Here is a 20,537-nt window from a genome sequence, read left to right as displayed (position 1 = left end):
AAAGCACTTTCTGTTTCATTTCTATACTTTTTTCCCCCCCACTTCATTTTGTCCTTGGGGGAAAAAAAAGCAGCAAAGACATGCAAATGCAATCACACTGGCCTCAGATGATGAATATTAAAACTTCGATAGGTTCAGCTTTTCTCTGCTCAGTGTTGATGTGTGTTTGTTGCCATGGGTATGTGTGGGCAACGTGTAGGTGGCTTTTTTACCGTTTTGCAGCTCATCAGAAAGTTCATTCCTTTGAAGTCAACAATGAGCATTGTGCTCGTCCATGTGATATTTACTCTCATATCTTATGTTGTGCGCTAATTAAACTGATGTAAGAGTGAAGAGGTTGACTCTGTAAAAGTTAATGGCCCACTACTTTAGAAGTCCAGATGGTTTTAGGGTCATATTTGTAGCATTAATTTTGAATGTCAGGCTGTTTGAACCCTGCTGGGTGCACTGTTCAGGCATATATCAAAGCAGCATCTTCCCTGTGAATTTAGTGCTGGAATATTTCCCTCTTGTCTACAAAGAAAATCCACCACATAAAGCAGGGTAAGTTAAGACAGAGTTAATTCTTGAGATGCTCCCTATGACTCTGGTGTTCTGAATTAAAATCAGTATCTGTGCAATGTTAATGCTGCAATTAAGTTCCATTAGATTTAAAGCTCAACCTTTCCATGGTGAAGCAAAGAACATTCCTGTGTAGTTTTACTGATCATTGCAGTAAATGGCTTGAGAAAGTAGAGCTTGGAAGCTGAGATCCTCAAAAGGATACTGAGACCCCAAAGGGGCTCTGGGGAAAATTCAGGTGTTTGAGATCAAGGCTGCCACTTCACACCCTCCTCCCTCCTTAGGTGCACAGAGGAGAGGCCACAGAGTTGTGTCTACCCCTCAGTGTGACCACAACAGTGACCTGGGGTCCCACTCGTGCCATCCAATCACTCTGACTGTGATCCACCTCCTCAAAAAGAGTCTCGTGTGGTTGGGCTGATGGAAATGGTCCCTTGAGAGCCTGGAGGGCAGTTCAGGATCCAGCACCAGCTGAGAGCCCCAGAAATTCTGGAGCATCAGTGCAAGGATGCACACAGGCCAACCTGCTGCTGTTACTGGCAGCCTGTGACCTAACAGAGTGCTGGGTGGATTCCTGAGGGCTCCCAAAAACCCCAAAGGCTTTGTGTTTGTGTTGCAATTCCTGTATCCTGTTGTCTCTCCTGTGCCCAGCTGACCATTTAGACCCTCACTGAACCAGGTTTCTGCTGACACCAACTGTCTCACTGGCTATTAGCCTGTCTCTAACCTCTGTGTTTACTGGGAAAATTCTTGAGAAAAAGGTAACAAGGCAATCTGGGCATCATCTGACAGGTTCTGATTGCCTGCAGCTCTCTGGGCAAGGCCAGCATCACCCAGGCAGGGAGCAGAGGTGAGGAGCCCGTGCTGATTCAATTATCACCGCTCTGAACTGCCCTCAAAGGCTGCAGGTAACTCACAGATCAGAGAGAAAGATGAGCTCGTAACCAGCCAAGTCCAAAGGCTTCCAAAGTCAATAGAAATCTTTTCATGGAATTCACTGAGTTTTGGATCAGGGCCATTAGGACAGCTCTGACAAAGGGGCAGACAGAGACACTGAAGATTCCTACCCCCATCACGTATTTAATAGAGATGGAAGTGAGGCACTTGACACAGAATCATCTCACCTGTGCACCATGTGCTGTGTTTCCACCTAAAAAACCAGATCTGCATTCTATATATGCTCTTCTGGCCTCATAAACTAAACCCTGCAGCTCTTTACCATGCACTCTCTGATATCCTACTGTACTTTGTAGGTGAATTCTCAGAAAAAAAAATATTGCACTTGCAATTAATCAATTGTGCTGTGTTGTAATTAAATGACTATATCAAAAAGGGAACAAATTAAAACTGGATCCCTTAAAACAACTACTCAGTGGTATAATTACAGAATACCCTATGAGCAAATTAGCTTCTGCCTATGTGATATCTGACAAACTAATAAACACCTTGCTGTGTAAATTGAGACCAGGTATATTTTCAGACTCTTAATCACTGAAGCTTACCAAAGAGTGAAATGGCAAATCATTATTTGTTTTTTTTTTTTTTTTTTTTTTTTTTTTCTCCTTTCTGAGGGAAACACTCATTCACTGCTAGTCTTAATTCTTCATATATCTTTGGAAAGGTTGTTCTGTTTGTCCTTCTAACATTGTCTATTCTTTCTTTCTGTCATTATGATGTTTGCCATAGAAGGAAACATCCAGTTCATTTATTCACTGCTTTTTGGTGAGTAGAATTCATCAACAGAGAAACCCACATTTGAGACTGGCAATGATTATGAACCTCCTGGCCCATATAATTCTCTCATTATGCTGTTTAGAAAAGAAAAGAAAAAAATTCTGTGAATGTATGAGAAATCTTGTTGATTAAAAATATGCACAAAGCCAAGAACATTCAACAGGTAATCTCGCAATCTTTTCTTAAAATTATCTCAGAGACCTTAATATATGTGAAACATTCTACTAGAAGAAAAAAAAAGTCAATAAAATGATGAAAAGTAATTATGCTAGGAAGTGTAGGCAAAAAGAGAAAATCAGAGTTCAACAGATCATTTTAATTTACTGTCACCAGAGACATAAAGTTAACAAATGAGAAGATACCATATTCATGTTGAAGTGTGCAGTAAATATGACAGAGCATCATAAGAAATGTTCTGATATGATTCACTTAAAGCTTGTTCAAATTAATATACTACTTGTTGAAAATGTGTAGGAGCTGTTAAGTTTATTTTAAGGAAATATATTGACTTTAGGGAAGGAACAGTCACTGTGACAGACATTAAAACACTCGAGTGAATTAAAGAACATTATACTGAGTGTGTAGCAAATGAAGGCATGATATCTCTGGAAGGGTTTTACAGTGTGAGAAATCTTTAATGAGGCATTTGAACTGCATGGAAGAACAGCTCTCATAGCCTTTGGAACATGACTACAAAGAAGATATTGATCTGTAGATGTTATCCGATTGTATTCCAGATTAAAAGACGACAAAATCTTCAGGAAGTAACTGAGAAGATTAACCTGTCAAGGAGATACCCCATAATGAGATTATCCCAATGTGAGACTCTTCACAAAGGGGAGGGATTATTAAGAGGGAGAGCCGGTGTTTAAAGGGATTTTTAGAGTGTGCTTGTTTGTGTGTGTGTGTGTGTGTGTATGTGTGTGCACATGGGTATGTGTGAACAGGCTCCAGTCTGACAGCAGGGCAGACACACACTGAGAGAAAATACTGATCTGTGTTCCAGGACACACAGAGAGGAAGCTCTGAGAGCGCTTCTCTTTCTACGGCTCATTACAAAGCCCACTATTCACTCTCCCCATGACCCCAGGCTCCACCACTGCTGTATTAAGCAAAATACATTTTACAACCCCAGAGAGCATTTCTGAGAAATAATCAGCTCTGTGCTTCTGTGAGTAGCTGCAGGGGCTACAGGTCAGTAGACTACAATTACCCCTCATAGTTGACTACACTTCCAGATTTGGAGGAACTAAATGGTACTTTTAATACATTCTTAAATATATCTATATAGTTTATCTATATCCATGTACATCAGTCCTTTTCTAGGGGTGCCTGGTGAGCCTGTCCCATTGTGTCTAGTGGTCTATCAAAATATTTATGTTGTTTGTGATTTATATTTACTGCACATGCAGATTTTGCTCTGACATTGCAAATTTCTGTGCAGGTGTTTATGGAGCATTGACTTTTAGAAATTTTCTGACTGCTATTGGAATGGCTTCTACCTTGTTCCAGGCAGGAGCAACTACACCCCGAGAGTTGCATTTTAATGGCTGCCATTAAAATGTTACCAATCACTAAATTCAGACCAAATGTTGCCTTCTACATGATGGCCTAGCACCATATCAGTTTATTAATAAATGCTGATGAACTGATTTAGGTAAGTGCATTTTTCTGGTGTGTTGGGACATTTAGTCATCTTGGACTCACCTCTTTCTAAGCATGAGTTTATGATGTAAATCCCTCAGCTTTCCTGAGGTCTGTGTGCTGTGGGAGCTGTTCAAATGTTTGTTGTTGAAACAGCACGAAGGAGCTGGAGCAAGTCTGTTTTAACAGCCAGGGCATGTCAAGGAACTTCCATCAAGGATGAATCAGATCTCTTTGCTGATTTCCTGCAGTCTAGTGAAGCAATATAGTGCTGAGTTAACTTTGAAGCTGGAGTGATTACAACTCTGTATCTGCCCTCTTGTTCCCGACCATCATTTATACTCTCAAGGCCGAAGTCTATAATTCACGCACTGAATGATCTTGTGCTGCCTGGGGAGTCCTGACTGCTCATAGATGGCAGTGCTTCCAAAGACACTCCTGCAAAGCTGGACCTGGAGCAAATCCAGGAGACTTTATTAATTGATTCTCTCTTTTAGAAAGATTACTACCTATCTTTGTTCCACTTTTCCCCTGTGAAAACTCTCTATTTCTGCTGGAAGAAGCTCAGAAGGCCAGAGCTGATAGCACCAAAGAATAAAGATGCTCAAGCTTAGTTTTATGGCTGCAAAAAAGGCCTGTCAATCTCGAGAGCTACCTGAGATATTGGATGAGCTCATGAGATATCGGCCCCTTCGAGTGCAGATCTCTTCAGCAGCATGGGAAGGTCAACCTGCTGTGGCATCTTGACAAATGTGCAACGATGAAATTCCTCTCAAATTACCTTTAAAATACTCCATTTGAAAGTCTGCTCAGCTTCGGAGCACGGTTTGTGTCATGTCTTGTTTTCTTTCATTTAATTCAACACAGGACTTTTAACCCTCCCGTTCCCTCCCTCTCTGATAACCGAGGAAAGCAAACCTTCCCCATAACATTTGGCATCCCTGTTTCAGGATTTTTCTGATTTGTTTTCTGTCCTTCCCCTTTGCTGTGTGAAGGTGGAATTCAGGGCTGCCCCACAGGACACCCCTGGGGCTGTACAGATGAGCCCAGCAAGCTCAGCCCCTCTCCCCCTAAGCTCCCGTGAGTGACACTGCTGAGAACCAGAGCAAATCAGCAGACAGAGGTGAAATAAATTATATATTATGCAAATAAATAAATTATATAAATTATGCAAATTTAAAAGCCACACCATACAGAAGGTTAATCTGCAAAGTCAGTGTACCTGGTTGTTGTGGTTTGAAAGCAAAGCGAATGAGAGGCTCCAAGTCAGAGATATAATTTAATAAGAAGAAAGGTAAAAAGGTAAAAATAAAATAAAATAAATGCAGTAACACAAAGGATCACTGACAGAGTCAGAATACAACCTGAGCAGGGTGGTGGGAGCAGTCCAGGTGAGGGGCTCTTCCTGAAGCAGTGATCCCACAGAAAGGTCTGGGAGCTCTGCTCCTCTGGGAATCCAGTGGATAAGTGCCCCTGCACTGTCCCACATACCAGCTTATATCCAGGTGAGAATGCTTGGCTCCTCCCCCTGGGCATTGGGAGCATCTCCCAATGGGATGAGGAGTCGTGCAGTGGCTCCTTGATGGCCCATTAAACAGAGAGAGCTCCTGGAGGGAGTTCCCTGTGAGTCCTGGGCAAGGCATTGATGGGCCATGAGCAGAAGAGCCCAAAGGAGGGGCTTGGGAAAACACTGCCCCACCTGGTTTCAACAGCTCATGAAGATGGTGAGAGAATAAATACTTTGTGTACATCCTACACTGCAACCCAGGACACTGGTAAGTGGGGAAAGCTGCTCATTTGGCTCCAGAAAAGGCTGCTGAGTGACAAGGAATAAGTCACCGGCCGCACGGCTGAGGCAATGGGATGGGTCCCATCAAGGATGATTTAGGGACTTTCCATATTACATGTGTAAACTTGGCAGCAGGTGTATTTTGAGAAGAGAATGAATTTATTAGCATCAGGGAAGGAGGGCAACAAATGTGATGGACCAAAGCCAACAAATTAAAAATAATTTGACAAAATTAATTAGGCTTATGCGCAAGTAAATGGGTGATACACTTTTCAGAAGGGAAGTATAAGGTGATACAGCAGGGGACAGAAAATAATTATAAGGCTGTACTCTTAGGAGACATCAGTCATGGAGGGAGCTTAAAGTTGGTTTTAGATGATAAATAGATATATAAGAGTAGAGAAAGTCCAGCAATCATTTCAAGAGCATATTGAGTGAAACACGTGAAATGTAAAAGGTGAAAAGGAAAGTTGGTTGATGCTCATTTATTATATTGATTTGCATTATAGTAGCGACTTTGTACCCCAGCCAAGCTCAGGATCCCATTCTGCTCGGCACTGGATCAACACACAGTAAGAAGTATTTTATAATCTAAATAGACTGGAGACAAAAAAAGATAGAAAAGAACTATAATCCCAAATGACAGGCAGAGAACTGAGGCAGAGAGATGGTAAAGCTTGAGCTGTTTGGAAAATGTGACCTTTTAATTAAAAATAAAGCTGAAAATGAAAAATATTTAAATTTTGACACAATTCTCATGGGAAATTTTGAGCCACAGCTAAAAACCTCAGTGTTTTGGGTAACAACAAAAAACAATGAAAATATTCCTGCATGTCTTTTCCTCTTCTGCCCTTACAAGAAAAGCTTTTTCAAAGGAAGTGGAAGAATGAATTAATTAATATGCACATTAGTTCTCTGCAAGCCAAGCTTCCAATTTAAAGAAGCACTAATTTAAAAGGAAATTTTCAACCATTTTATATTGAGTGCTTTGATGTCTACCCACCAAGAGATGCATGGAGTACCTGCACACAACTCTCCTCCACGCTACTACAAACCACAAGAAAATCCTTCTTAGAGACAGGAAAAGAAGCTGCTTAGGAATCCTGCTCTACTACAGGAGGTAGGGAGCTGTTATGGATTTTTCTCTGCCCTAGTTGCTACTTTCTAAAGCCCTGTGAACATTTAAGTTCACGGTGGCTTACTCCACATTTAATAGTGTAAGAACTCATCCTCTCTACTCAGTGTGCCCTTAAAATGTCTGTGAGAGGAGTGAGGAGCTGTAAATTCATCCCTTGCTTTGCTCTGCACTGGTTTCTTGGGGTAGACAAGCCCACAGAACATCACAGTTATTTTAGCATTATGGGGAAATAAGATAGACACCATTAACATTTTATGAACGGTTTTGGTCCTTGAAATAAATATAAGATATTCAGCAGAGATTGAAGCAGTTAGGGCTGGAGCAACAACAAGAAAAAAAAAATAAGGGTTCAAAGGTTCATGGGATGTAAGTCAAAAGGAAAGATTAGCTAGTCATAGGGGATTATCTGAGAAAAGAGGTAGATAAACTCCTGACAAAGGTGACAGATTCATGCCAATAAGTTATCTGTGCTGCTGAATAATTCAGGAGAAAGAGAGCAGGGATTGAAGCAGAGGGAAATGCTCATGCAAAAAGAGTTTCAGAACAGTTTTATATAAAAAAACTTTAGCTGCCCAAAGTCATCAGCAGAACTGAAAGTTAGAAAAGGATGCTGCACAAAGGAAAAAGAGAGATCAAAATTTTTACCTTATAGATTTTGTAAGGGACAATTTAAAATCAGCTGGGGATTTCCTCAAAAATCAACTTTCAAATTTTCATGTTTATAGGAGGAAAGGAACCCATAAGTCAGCACTGGGTATTTCAGGCAGAACCCAGCCATTATTTCTCCTCTATTGTGTCTTAGGTATTAATTATTTCATACTAATTATTTCATTGCATCCTAGCACAATGACCTTTTCCTTCTTGCAAGCTTTTCATCAGTGTGAAAATACTGCAGGAGATATTTTGCTTCCCTTTTTCAGATACAGCATTCTCTTCTGGAAAAAATATCCATCAAAAGGATACTTTTTTTTTTTTATGAGGGGATATATCAAAAAGCAAAATCAGTGGAAGTGTTGGCTGAGTTATTCCTTGGCCTTTCCAAGATGTTTTAGTAACATCTATCAGTGTCTGTCAAATGTTAATAATACTTCAGAGGAAACAACTTTACATTGCAGCTCCCCTTCAATAAACTTTGACTTTCAGTGAATAGCTTATAAGCCTGAGGAACTCAGGGAGTGACAGGATTCTATCTGTGGACACAGTGAAATCCTCATTTTTAAGGATTTAGGGTATGACAAGAAAACTATGCCAAGAATAAACTGATTTCTGCTTCTTCACTTCTCCCCCAACCCCAAACTTTAAATTTCTGTTTTTTTAAAAAATACCTAGGAAAAAATGATTTTGAATTTGAAGACTAAAATGAGCTGGAACATTTTGATTGTAGATGTTAACACCTTCCATGAGTCATCAGAACAAGGCATTGTCCCCTTCCAGTCATAAGCTTGGTTAGGATTTCCAAGGACACCAATACGCCACTTAAAGATGACAGGAAATACATTGAGATCCACAAGTGGAGGGAACAAAACTCTCTTGGGAACAGTATCCAGTGCCTGTTAAAATATTTAAGTATCTAAAGATGCAAGCTGAGTCAGGAGAGCATTTTCAAAAGATTTCTAACAGAAAAAGATATACAAGAATGGCAGCAGAAGCAGCCACTGCAGCACTGCCAGGCCTGTGCTGTACCCAGCCCTGAGGAGCAGCAATCTGCTGGTTGTGAATCCCTGTTCCAACATCCAGGACTAAGGTGACACTGGGAATGTGTCTTAGGAGAGGCAGGGGTCTTAGGCTGCAATGCAGGATGTGATCAGCAGTCTCTATTCTATCACCAGCTGTTAAAACCAGGTGGGGCAGTGTTTTCTTTATCCCTTCCAGGACCCATCCTCCCTCCAGGGGATCTCTGCTGTCCATGGGCCATCCAGGCTCACTGCAGGGCTGAGACAATTCCATCAGCCCATGGGGAGATGCTCCACCCAGGGGGAGGAGCCCAGCATTCCCACCTGGATCAAACCTGGCATTCAGAACAGCAGCACAGCCTGTTTGGATTCCCAGAGGGAGACCAGACCCATCTCAGCACCACTGGACCTTTCTACAGGATCATCTCTGCTCCAACAGAACCACATCTGGCACTGCAGGAGGACTGGATTGGACTGACACCAACACCCTGACCAACAAGAGGTCAGGTTGTGTTCTAACTCTGTCAGTGTTTTCTTGTTTGCTTGGTTTTTTGTGCTACTACTATTTTATTTTATTATTCCTAGTAAAGAACTATTATTCCTATTCCCATATCTTTGCCTGAAAACCTCTTAATTTCAAAATTATGATAATTCAGAGAGAGGGGGTTTACATTCTCCATTCCAAGGGAGGCTCCTGCCTTCCCTCTCTTTCCAAACCAAGGCAGCAGGAAGTGAGGGGCTGGTGCTTTTTATTGGGACTTGTTGTGATTTCTCCTCAGATCTTGCCCCTTGTTACACAGAAGTAAATAATGTCCCTTCCCGCTCTGCACACATTCTCAGCAGGAAGATGTGGGGAACACTGCAAATCTTCTGTGTCAGACCTCACTCCCAGCTTACCAAAGAAATAATACATATTTACACCCACGTACTCATCCCCCTGTGTATTTAGCAGAGGAATGTGAGGGATAGCAGCACACATGGGACCAGACAAAAAATGGGAACCAGAATATATTCCTCTTCTTGTGCCGATGGTTTTGGTGCAATAAATCACCCTGAAATGGCTCTCTGTAGTCAAAATGATGTTTCATGGATCCCAGGCAAGAAGTCAAGAGCTCACCAGAGGATGACACTATGGAATAAAAACAAAACACTGTCTCCTTGAAGAAATCTCCTGCATCTGCAGGAACATTTTCTGTCTGCTTTTCCCTGGAAAAGAGGGAACTGGCACAGCCCAAAGGATTTGGATGGCTCAAGCCCTTGGAGGATGTAATGATGTGCAAAGCTTCTTTCACACACACACACATATCTATCAGCTGTACAGAGTGCACTAAGCCCCAGCCAATCTCTGGAATTCCTATTTCACATGGCAAACAACACAGAAAAATCTCTGCTGTCCCAAAAAATGGAAAAAATCAGCAGGAAAGGCCAACAACAAGTGGGGCATTATGAGTTCCACAGCGTGCTACAGCCAATTTGTGAAAAGCTTGTTTATTTTTATCATCATGCCATTAACCTGGCTACAGCTGACAGGCACAATGAGGATTATTAGTTCTTTATTTTGATTTGGAAAGATGTTTGGCATTCAGTCAATAGTTTCCTATCCCATTCTCTGGATATTTCCAATTTCTATCCTCAATAATAAAAAAAAAATATGAATATGAATATACATATAGCAGAGGAGCAGACTGTTCACTCTTCATGAATAGAGAAAACTAATGCATGTTGTATTACAGTCAAAGTCTGAGCTCCTGCTGGCTGCAGGTCATTGCAATACCAGGTACATATATAATAAATCAAAAGGACAATAATTTATTCTTAGCCACAGAAGACAGCTCAAAATGGTTTCTTCACAGTTTTGAGACATACCTAAATGAAAAACCTGCAGCAAGATTGTCCCTTCATATGCATCCTTCAACAAAACTGAATATTAAAAAGAGCACCTGAAAAGACTGTTTCAAGCCAATGTAAAATCACGTGGTGCTGTCAGTGAGGAATTCATGGCACAGCACTGAACACACGTCCCAGCTGACATGAACAGAGTAATGGAAATCTTTTGGGATCCATGTGCAGCACAAAAATGCATTAAGGGTATCATTTAGACCCCTGAGATGTACAATGACCTTGTAATTACTGGCTTCACTCTCCAGTGACTTCTCATCAGGCCCAGGACTGCTGCTTAAATTCCCAAGCCTTCTCCCTTGGCTTTAACTCTGCAGAAAATCTTATTGTGCTCAACTACTCCAGATTTTTTTTTTTTTTAGAAAAAATAAACACAGCTGTAGTCACAGCAAGTTGAACCTTTTTCTTCAATATTTCTCCTGCAATTCGTTTCTAAGTGATAACCAACCACACAACCATGTAAGGAGGGTCCTGGACTTTTCCATGCTTCTCCTGTGCTCTTTAAAGTAATCTTTTAGTCTTTTCTGTTTCAGGGGATAGATTTACCCAAGCATCAGCTTCTTGCCTGGATGTTGTCTCTAATCACATCACATTCATAGCAGAAAACTGGGCTGGGTGCTTACAAAATTCAGATCAGAGACTGGGCTATGCCAGCAAGGAATAAATGAATCTAAAGAATTTGTGAAATTAAATCCTTTAAGGACATCTTCCTTGCTGATGTTCAGATAGAAAATATTTCTGTAATTGTTTTGCCAGGATTTATGATTGCAGAATTGTCTCCCAGAGAACCCCCAGAACAGCATTCCCAGATTAGCCCCTTTCACCCAGAGGCTGCAGGTTCATCCACAGGACACAATCTTCAGCCCAAAGAGGTCACAGTGAAAGCAGAAAGATGATCCCATTTGAGCTGCACAGGAGCAAAATGCTTGGTTATTAAATACTAACCAAGTATGGTTTTCCTGGGGCTTGGGTTGACTTCTGAATATTTTGTTAAATGCTAGAATTTGCTTGACTAGGAATGGAAAATCACACAGTTGTTAGCTAAAACCAGATTTCCCCAAATCCTCTACGAACCATCTCTTTTTGCTGTTACCACTTCATGCAGTATGAAAATTGCACACATATGGAGATGACTACTGGCTCTGTAAATTAAAGTGATTTCTTACTGAATCCTTCTCCTTTTTACAAATATGCATATCCTTATTTTTCTTTCTTTTTTTAGTGGATCCTGTCTTTGGCAATTGGGGCAACAGTGAGATTACTGGGAGTCACCAGATGGTGCTATTGTACATTGTCTGTCTGGTTCAGTTCCTCTGGCTATCAAGGGAATCTCCTCAAGAAATGCAAAGCATCAGGTGTGGTGCAGTTCCTACCAAAATCTCCAGTAAACCTTCTCTCTTACCTGAACTCCTCTGATGAAGAATTATGTTCATAGGTACGAAATCTAGGGGACCTTTTAGTTTCTGTGGAAAAAGAAACAAAATCTCCTGTGGAACCAGGTCGCCTGCATCTGCATTCCTCATGTGAGTAATGGTCAACGCTATGAACTGGCCATTTATGCCACAGTTATGAATTGCCTAAAGAAAATTCAGAGTAAGAGAGAGCTCCTGCAGGGAATGTACCTGGAGACAAATGCTCCAGTTCTCTGGTGGAGAATAAAAATATTTTCGCCTGTTAGTCCAGGATGGAGATAAAGACGTGATGTTTGGATGTTTTATAATACTTGGATAGTTCTGTCAACCGAACCAGCTGCGTACATATTGTAACAGGCCTGAAAAATGTATCAGCCTGAATGTGTTTTCATGCTGCTTGTTTCGTGGCAAGGAGGAAAGAACAAGACAACCTGTCGTCTCTAACGGCGTCTGACTCGCTGACTGAGGTTAATGCATTTCTTGGTGTGGAAGAAATGGTTTGGGATAAATTCCCTACAAACTGGGAGAGCAAGGAGATAAGCTCAACTGAACTTACTGCTGCTAAAACCTGTGAAACCACATGAACTCAGGTAAAATCCTGCCCAGCAGTGGGTGCTGGGAGGAGCAGAGTCTCACCAGGCTCCTGTGTAACCACAGAACCGTAAAAAATAAGGGGTGTGCCAAGAAAGAAAATCTGGCATAAATATGTGACAGCATTGATTGCTTTAATCAATGCCCTCAGGATGTATTAGCACTCTGCCTCCTTGCTCCTCCGTGATTAATCAATAGAAACGCAGTTTCCAGTTAGGGCAAGTGTCACCAGCAGGCACAGCCAGACCTCCAGGGCTTTTTCCTCGGTGTACAAATCCGTTTTGTCTGTTCTTGTTATGAGGTTTATGGTCTGCAAGGGTTTTGCATAAAGCTGCAGCAGCAGCAGGCAGTGCAAAGCCAGTTTGTTTGTGCTGCAGGATTGGAGGGTGCTGGGGAGGGATGGCAGCAGGAGATGGAGATTTTGGATATTGTCACATCAGATCACACGGAGCTGGCAGGTTACTGTGCCACTCCACTGGAAAATTGATTCCCCAAACCCCAATATTTTCAATCTGTCCAATAGTCCAGCATTATTAGGTCAGAGCTGAAGGCTTTGGTTGAAGGATTACAATATTACGCTTTGCCTCTCTTCTGTTTTTGCATCATCATCCAAGTAATGACACTGTGCAAAAGAGTTCACAGTGAGATGGAGATTTTAGGGAGAAATATGCTTTATTTTCTTAACCAGTTGGAAAAAGAGGTTATGAGGAGCCAGGATTCAGCTCCATTTTCTCTTCCATTTCAGCTGAAAGCTACAAAAACCTGGATCAACCACTGTTAGCTGGCTGCATACCTGTACACAGACACCTACCTAAAGTTGCCTGGAAGTTACTGATCAACAGATCCTTCTCTATTCATCCTCCATATTAAGCAGAAAATATTAGTGGTGTTTTTCTTTCTCTGTGCTAGTGATCCAATATCCTGTCATGGCAGACTAAGGCTCCTAATTTATGTGCTCAGATCTTTTGAATAAAGTATAAAGCTGAAATGTTGTCTGCAGCTCTTCCTTGCAACTGTTTTAAAATGTTGAAACAGCATTCTTGTCTACATTGGAATTCTGTTTCATTATTTTCTTCCTTAACTTGATTTGTGATTAAACCCATCTCTTCTCAGCTTTCCAGGCTTAAAAGCTGTTTCTCAGGAAGTTCCTCAACATCTACTGTTTTCTGCTTTCAGGCTGATGGCTCCCTGGCAATATTATAACTACAAGCTTTGAAATGGTGTTAGATAGATAAATAATGACATTTCCCAAAGAACCTACAACCTGACTGCTTCCTTCAGAGACCAGCTTTTATCACTTTTTAGTCAACTTACTTATTTAGTAAACTCCATTAAATTTCCATCGAAGTAGATATCCTGAGGATGTTTTTCTGCTGAGTTTACTCGCTCCTTTTGCATCTGTTTTGACTGCTTTGACTTGGATCTAATCATAAGTAAATTTTATTTCTTCCTATTGAAGCTTGATTGTATATGATTATCTCTTAAGACTCTTGGCATGTTTAATAACATTTGATTGCTATTGCTTTATATCTCTGGCTTTCAGGGTTCAATAGACTGAAAGAGTTAATTGTCAATAATTATTATTAATAATTGCTTCCACTGAACCAGCTTTCTTCTCTCAGGTGCACCCCCGACCCACGGGTTAACAAACTCATCTACACCCTTCATTTTGTTGTATCTTAGTTAAATACTTAAATTTTGGTCTCAAACTGAGGGCAATCAGGGAAGCGCTGATTCCAGTAGCTGAGTCAGCATTCCCAAAATCTCCCTTCCTAAAAATAAAGCAGTATTTTAGTTTGTGCATTCTGGGCTGAAGTTTTATTTTAATCCCTCTTTACTTAGCGGGAAGAATTACAAAAAAAAAAAAAAAAAAAAAAAAAAAAAAGATGAAAAAAGCTTAAAATCCCCAATTTTTCCTTTGCCACAGAGCAAAAAAAAAAAAAAAATTCACATCTCTCTGGGTGCCAGGCTCAGAGCCAATGCCTTGAGCTGATGTTTTATTGTGAGATGTCCTTGCAGCACCCTGGACAGGCTGGGCTCCAGGGAAGGGTGGCACAGATGGGACAAACAGCTCCCTCCCATTGCTCCCAGAGCAGCTGCACCTCAGGAATGCTGTTCCCATGTGCCACCCACCCAGGTCATTCCAGGATCTGCACTTGAGACACTTTCACCAGAGCTTTCTAAGAGCTCTTGTTGCCTTGGTGCTATTGAATCTCTTTGAAACCTGCTGGAAAGAGCAAAACTGGCACCTCTCAGCATCTTATTATCTTTGCTGCATCCCCAAAGTGTGATGCACAGATTTCCTTAGGGCTGCAGCTGGCCAGTGCTGCTGCACAGGGTGTGGTACATGGGCTTTAGGAGCTCATTTTGGCCATCTTTTGGAACCAGACATTGATTGTTATGAGGAATCTCTGAGAAAACAGGTTTGGCTTCCACACATTTGAGCAGCTCTCTGAAGAAAATGTTTCTTTTGTTCTCCAGATAAGGACAAAATTAGCAACTTAGAAAATATCTCTATTTCTATAGAATACTTCTAGTACTACAGAATAATCCTTATTTATCTGGATATTCCTTTTCCTTGCTAAGACCTGTTCAGTGTCTAACACAGGAACAGCTGTACTGGCTCCATCCATCTCACCTGCATTGCCTGAGCTAACAGCATCCTGACAGGAGCACAGCTTCCCCTTGGCACGGCACAGTCCCTGCCCTGAGCTGCACAGCCCCTCTGCTTTCCCCTGATGGGAGAGATGCTTGCCAGGAAAAGGGTGAAATGATGGCCACAAGCAGAGTGGGATGGGTCAGCTCATACACCTCCTGCTCTGCCATGAGGAAGGATTGCTGCCTGCATGTTCTGCTGAGGTCCCAACCTTTGCCACCATCACTCCTCCTGTACAGGTACCAACTACACCAACAGCCCCCCATCTCCCTTCCCTCCGCTCTGCCCCTTTGCCTTCTCAGGAATTCTTTTGTCATCTTTTAGGAATGCATTTACCCTGGTGTCTGAGACACCCACAGCAACAGTGGCCATAAACAGATGCCTGAGGAGGAGCAGGAACGAGCCATTCTCATGATCTTTCCCCTGAGTGCTTTTCCAGCCTCCAACTATTTGCAGCTCAGGGGATTTCCTGATCTGATGTTGTTAACAGTAGCGTGAGCGGGGGGAAAAGGTATTGTGGAGCTGACTGTGGCTTCTTTGATCTACTGGCTTGTCACTGCTGGGTTCAGCTTAAAGTTGAACGTGCCCAAAGCTGCTCTAATAAATGTCAGTGAATTGCAGCTCCCAGGGGACCAAAGATCTGCACGAGACTGTGCAGCACTAGTTTTTTTTACCAAGCGTGGCCAGTAGGATTTCTTCGATTTACCAAACTCCTATTTTGACTTAAAATAGGGAAATAATAGGGAATTTAGTATGTGGATGTGGGTAATTCTCACAGCATTCTGTTGCCTTGAATTTTCTTGCTTTCAAGTGTTTGAATCTTTGCAGCATCATTCTCACGGAGCTTGATGTGAACTCTAAGTATTTTTAGAAATTATCTGTGTTTGCATAGTTGTTCTCTGAGAGGAGAACTTGATTGATGGTAAGAGTGACCAATGAGGTCCATGAGGTCACAACCTTCTTGAGCCAATCCTGGCTTTCTGTATAAAGTGTATGTAAGTTGATAGAGTCAAAAAAATAAAAAATCTTTCCATGTCTGACCTTTGCTGCCTGCTGTCCTCTGTGGAGCTCCACACCCATATCACAGCATTCCATCCCTCTTTCATTCCTGATTAAAAGAAAATAAATTTCCTGACAAGGGACCTCAGAATGAGGGTTAAGTGATGCCTCAGAGCCCCACTGCAAGCTGTTTGCTCCTCCTCTGAGGGCCCCAGTCAGCAGAAAGCAGGTAATTTTATGGTCACAAGCTGACCAAGGCAAGGTAATACAAGAATATTTTGTTCTGGTGTTAGAAGGTGCAGTTCCATCAATTCAAAAGGAGCTGTTTGTTTCACGGGGAGGCTAAGCCTAGTAAAACATCTTAGATTGCCTCTTTTGTGGAGTACTGCACACATTAAAAGCTAAACCCAAGAGAGAGATTACAGATGAGCATGAGGCAAGGTAACCTTCCAGCCTCCCAAGGGAGACAGCAAAAGGAACAGGTTTTTTCCTCATATTTACAAAGGCTTAATGAATTTTACATAAGCAAGATACAAAATTGAAGACAAACAATGAAATACAAAGAGATCTTGAGATACATGATGAACCAAGAATTCATGCATAATATACAGTATTTCAAAGGCATGTAAAGAAGCAGTGTAGGAATCAGATGTTTTTGGTGTATACAGAGTGGTTTGTTTGAGAAAGATTCCTCCTTAAGGAGCCAAACCTTGAAGAGGCATCAAGCCCAATGCACCTTCTGGATGCAGGAGGGCAGAAAGGATCCCCTGATGCAGGTTGAGTGCTATGTTTTATCCAATCTGATTATCCTGATTAAAATACCAGTTTATTTTCAGACCTAAAAAACCCCAAACAAAACAGTTTTCTGGTTATTAAAAGAACATTCAATTTTCAAATGTTAATTTTTCCACCCCTGCATCACAAGGACTTTTTTTTCTTAAGTCGTGTCTAGATCTGCAGAGACAAATTTCCTCTAAGGCTACATAATATCAGAGAGCTTTGTCATAAATGGTTTGATAGGTATAGAAAATTCCATGAGAAAGAGACATCCAGAAAATTTCCCAATGCAATTCCTACTTTTCAAGACTGAGAAAATTTATCATTGAAGGGAATATCATTGTTTTGAGTTGGCAAATCTACCAATGATAAGGAGATGTATCCTAAAATCAATTTTTGAATCCAAAGATGTAAGACTAATCACTTTATTTCCATGCTTAACAGGTGCTGATACCAGAGGGAAAATACTAAATAGCGTATGACACCCTTGAGAAACATGTAAGATATTTATCTGCCTAAAAGCCATGACTGTTGCATAGAGAAAAGGTTGTGAATGTTAATGGGGAAGAAGGAGTTGAAGGATGGAGGGTGAAATCTTGATGCTGCTGCAATCGATGGCAATTTGAGTTCAGTGGGACAAAGATATCCCTGAGCTCATCCTTAGCCTGGCCCTGATACAGACCTGGGGCTGCCCAGCCTGTTCTCCACAGTCAGGCTGTGAAATCAGGGAATTACAGAATGGTGGGACAATTTCCTCTAGATCAGGTTGCTCAGATGTTCCTTTACATTTTCTGAGGGAGGTTTTGCTCAGGTCTCTTCCTGCAGCCTCCTGCTGGTACCTGACCCAGTTTCCAACCCAAAATCGTGCAGTTGTTGCCTTGCCCAGGGGAGATGCAATCACCATCCTGATGGAGGGGCTTTGCAAACATATTTTTTATGATAATGGCATGTGAAATACAGAGCTGCACTGGCCAGGGTGAAAAAAAAAAAAAAAAAAAGCAGCTGAAAATGGCATGAAAGAGAGCAATGCCCCACTCTCTTAACACCTCCAGTGCAAGCAGCTATGCCCAAAGTCAGGAGGTTTAACAGCTCTGGGCTGATGTGTCAGCTCAAGCCCTGTGCACGGAGATATTCAAAGACTGACACATTCTCCCTCTCTCTCTCTCTCTCTCTCAACTATTTTATTCCCCCTAAAATATGCTTATGTATCTGCTGTTCCTCTGTGAAAAGATGAAAGATTAAGCTGGCTTGTGGCTGGGTAAGAATGGTGAGATGTTCTACCCATAAGTAAGCTGTATATTCATGGTAGAATATTTTAAATGACCCTTATATCATAAGAAGGGATTTTTAAAACAAATCCAGAACTGTGAGATTTAAGAGCATATCTCTCACATTTGAATTTTCTAGCTGATATTTGGTTGGGCTTTAGAAACTGTCACACAATAAAGCCATTAAAATTCTGTGGTTAATTTATTCCTGCAGTATTAACTTTCCCATTACTCATGATGAATATCTTGAGTTTGGATATGTCTTAGAAGAACTTCTGACAGTGATAACTTGCTTTTTCTCCCATTTCCTGTGGAAATGTTATTTTTTTTTAATATATAAAAGAGTAACTTTTCTAATAAACTTGCATAGTGAATTTTAAATAATGACTTTGAGTTAGTGTAGTTGCTACCAAAATAGGGAATGATAAGGTCTTTTGTGCATTTGTTTGGTTAATTATTCTGATTTGTATTTCTGGGCAGAATTCAATATTACCGAGCCTTGGAAAATACAGACCCCATTGCCAAAACAAATTTTCTCACTCCTATATCCATTCATGTCCTAGACAATAGGTGAGGTCAGAAGGGAAACAAGGAGTCATTCCTGTAATAATGGCAAACAACTAATGAGCTGCCATGCATCATATTCTCCTTGCACGAAGCTGTAATTGCTTCCAGAACACCTGTATTCAGGCCAGATACAATCGTGTGTAGGAGGGAGGGCAAGGGAGCAGTGGTGTTAAAACAAGGAGGGAGAGGCTCATGTGGGGAATGGGAACAGAGAGCCCAGCCAAGGAAGAGATGCTGAACCAAGCTGTGGCTCAGTTTGGGGTTTGCATAGTAACAGAGGAAGGTCCCGGGTCTCCCAGGAAGGCCAAAGGTTTTTTTCAGTAAACAAAAGTACTGAATGTACTCAGTGTCTGAGGCATTTAGCAATTTACAGCTCTGGGTTTGACCACCTTTATGATCTTAATCAGGTCCCTTTGTGTCGAGTGCCTCAGTTTTCCTTCTGGAATGCTGCAAGGATGTTTTTCTATACCCCTCTGCTTTGGGGAGGACACCTATGCTGACGGCCTGTGAGATCACAGAATCACAGAATTAACTAGGTTGGAAAAGCTCTTTGAGATCATTAAGTCCAACTTATGACCTAAAACCACCTTATCAACTAAACAGCAGCACTAAGTGCCACATCCAGTCTTTTTAAAAACACCTCCAGGGACAGTGAATTCACCACCTCCCTGGGCAGACCATTCCAGTGCCTTTGGATCATTGAAAACAGGGTAAATAAAGAGGCAGAATTCAACAGCCTGCCTATGGATAGGGGTGTAGGATTACAAGTGGCTGAATTACTACAGACTGTCACTAAACCCTGGTACCTGGGAGGTTTGCAGCTGGGGCAAGCTCACAGGACAAGCTCCATTGCTGTGATTCAGCTGAAAGGCACAAGTTCATAACAGACATAGGATAATACCTGTGTTGTTCCAGGAAACTTTTAGATGCTCAAAATCAGCTGAGGAGGAAGAGCTTCTTCCACAAAGGGGCCCGGAGGGAGACAAGAAATAAAACCAAATCTTTTTCCATAAAGGAGATGCTGTGGAGAACCCAACCCACCACATACCTAAGGCTCATCTCACTCCTTCCCCATCTTGGTTCAGATGAAGGTTGAATTAAGGAGCAGTTTGCTTCTGGTTCAAGTAAGGATTAGAAATTTAGCTGTACATTTCTGCAGATTGTTACTCTAGAATGATTTACAATAGGTTTAGTAGTTCAAGATATATTTTGTTTATGCTTAAAGGGCTCAGGGATCCAAAACCATGCAAAACCCAAACCATAATAGGTTTTATTCCTTTAAGAACTGAAAAACTGGATCCTGTGCTCACAAGAAGAGGGATTTTTTTGATGATGATGATTATTATTATTATTTGTACAGAAAGGGGTGTGATGGTCCCTTAAGGACTTTTCTAAAATATAAAATTCCTGTTTGACTAACCATTTTTAGTTCTGTTCTGACAATGGAACACACCCTGTTTCTTTCCACTGAAGTATCAGTTTATTCTAGCTGCCTGTGACTTGCCTGTTAGCAATTGTGAAAACAAAACCCTTTCACTATCTGAGAGCTTGGGCTGAGATATAGGAAAACAGCAGACAAAGCATTCAGAAGTCCCATAGGTTTCAGAGAAGGCTGAACTAATGCCAAACTTTCTGTTGCCAGTAAGTCTTTCATGTTAGAAAGACTTGTAGGAGTTTGGGGTACTATAGAGGCCCCGGGCTGGGTACATAGTGAAAAGATGTGGGCTCAAATTCAAACTGCAATCCCCCTTTTTCTGGTGTTCTTGTGAATCTTTCCCAAGGAAACCTCAGCTGCACTAAGACTGGAAATCCGTACCCAAACCTATTTT

This window comes from Zosterops lateralis (assembly GCF_965231275.1).
Source record: "Zosterops lateralis genome assembly, chromosome: 12".
In the NCBI taxonomy this organism is placed as follows: domain Eukaryota; kingdom Metazoa; phylum Chordata; class Aves; order Passeriformes; family Zosteropidae; genus Zosterops; species Zosterops lateralis.
The sequence above is the reverse complement of the archived record's forward strand: the minus strand, read 5'-3'. Positions refer to the sequence as shown.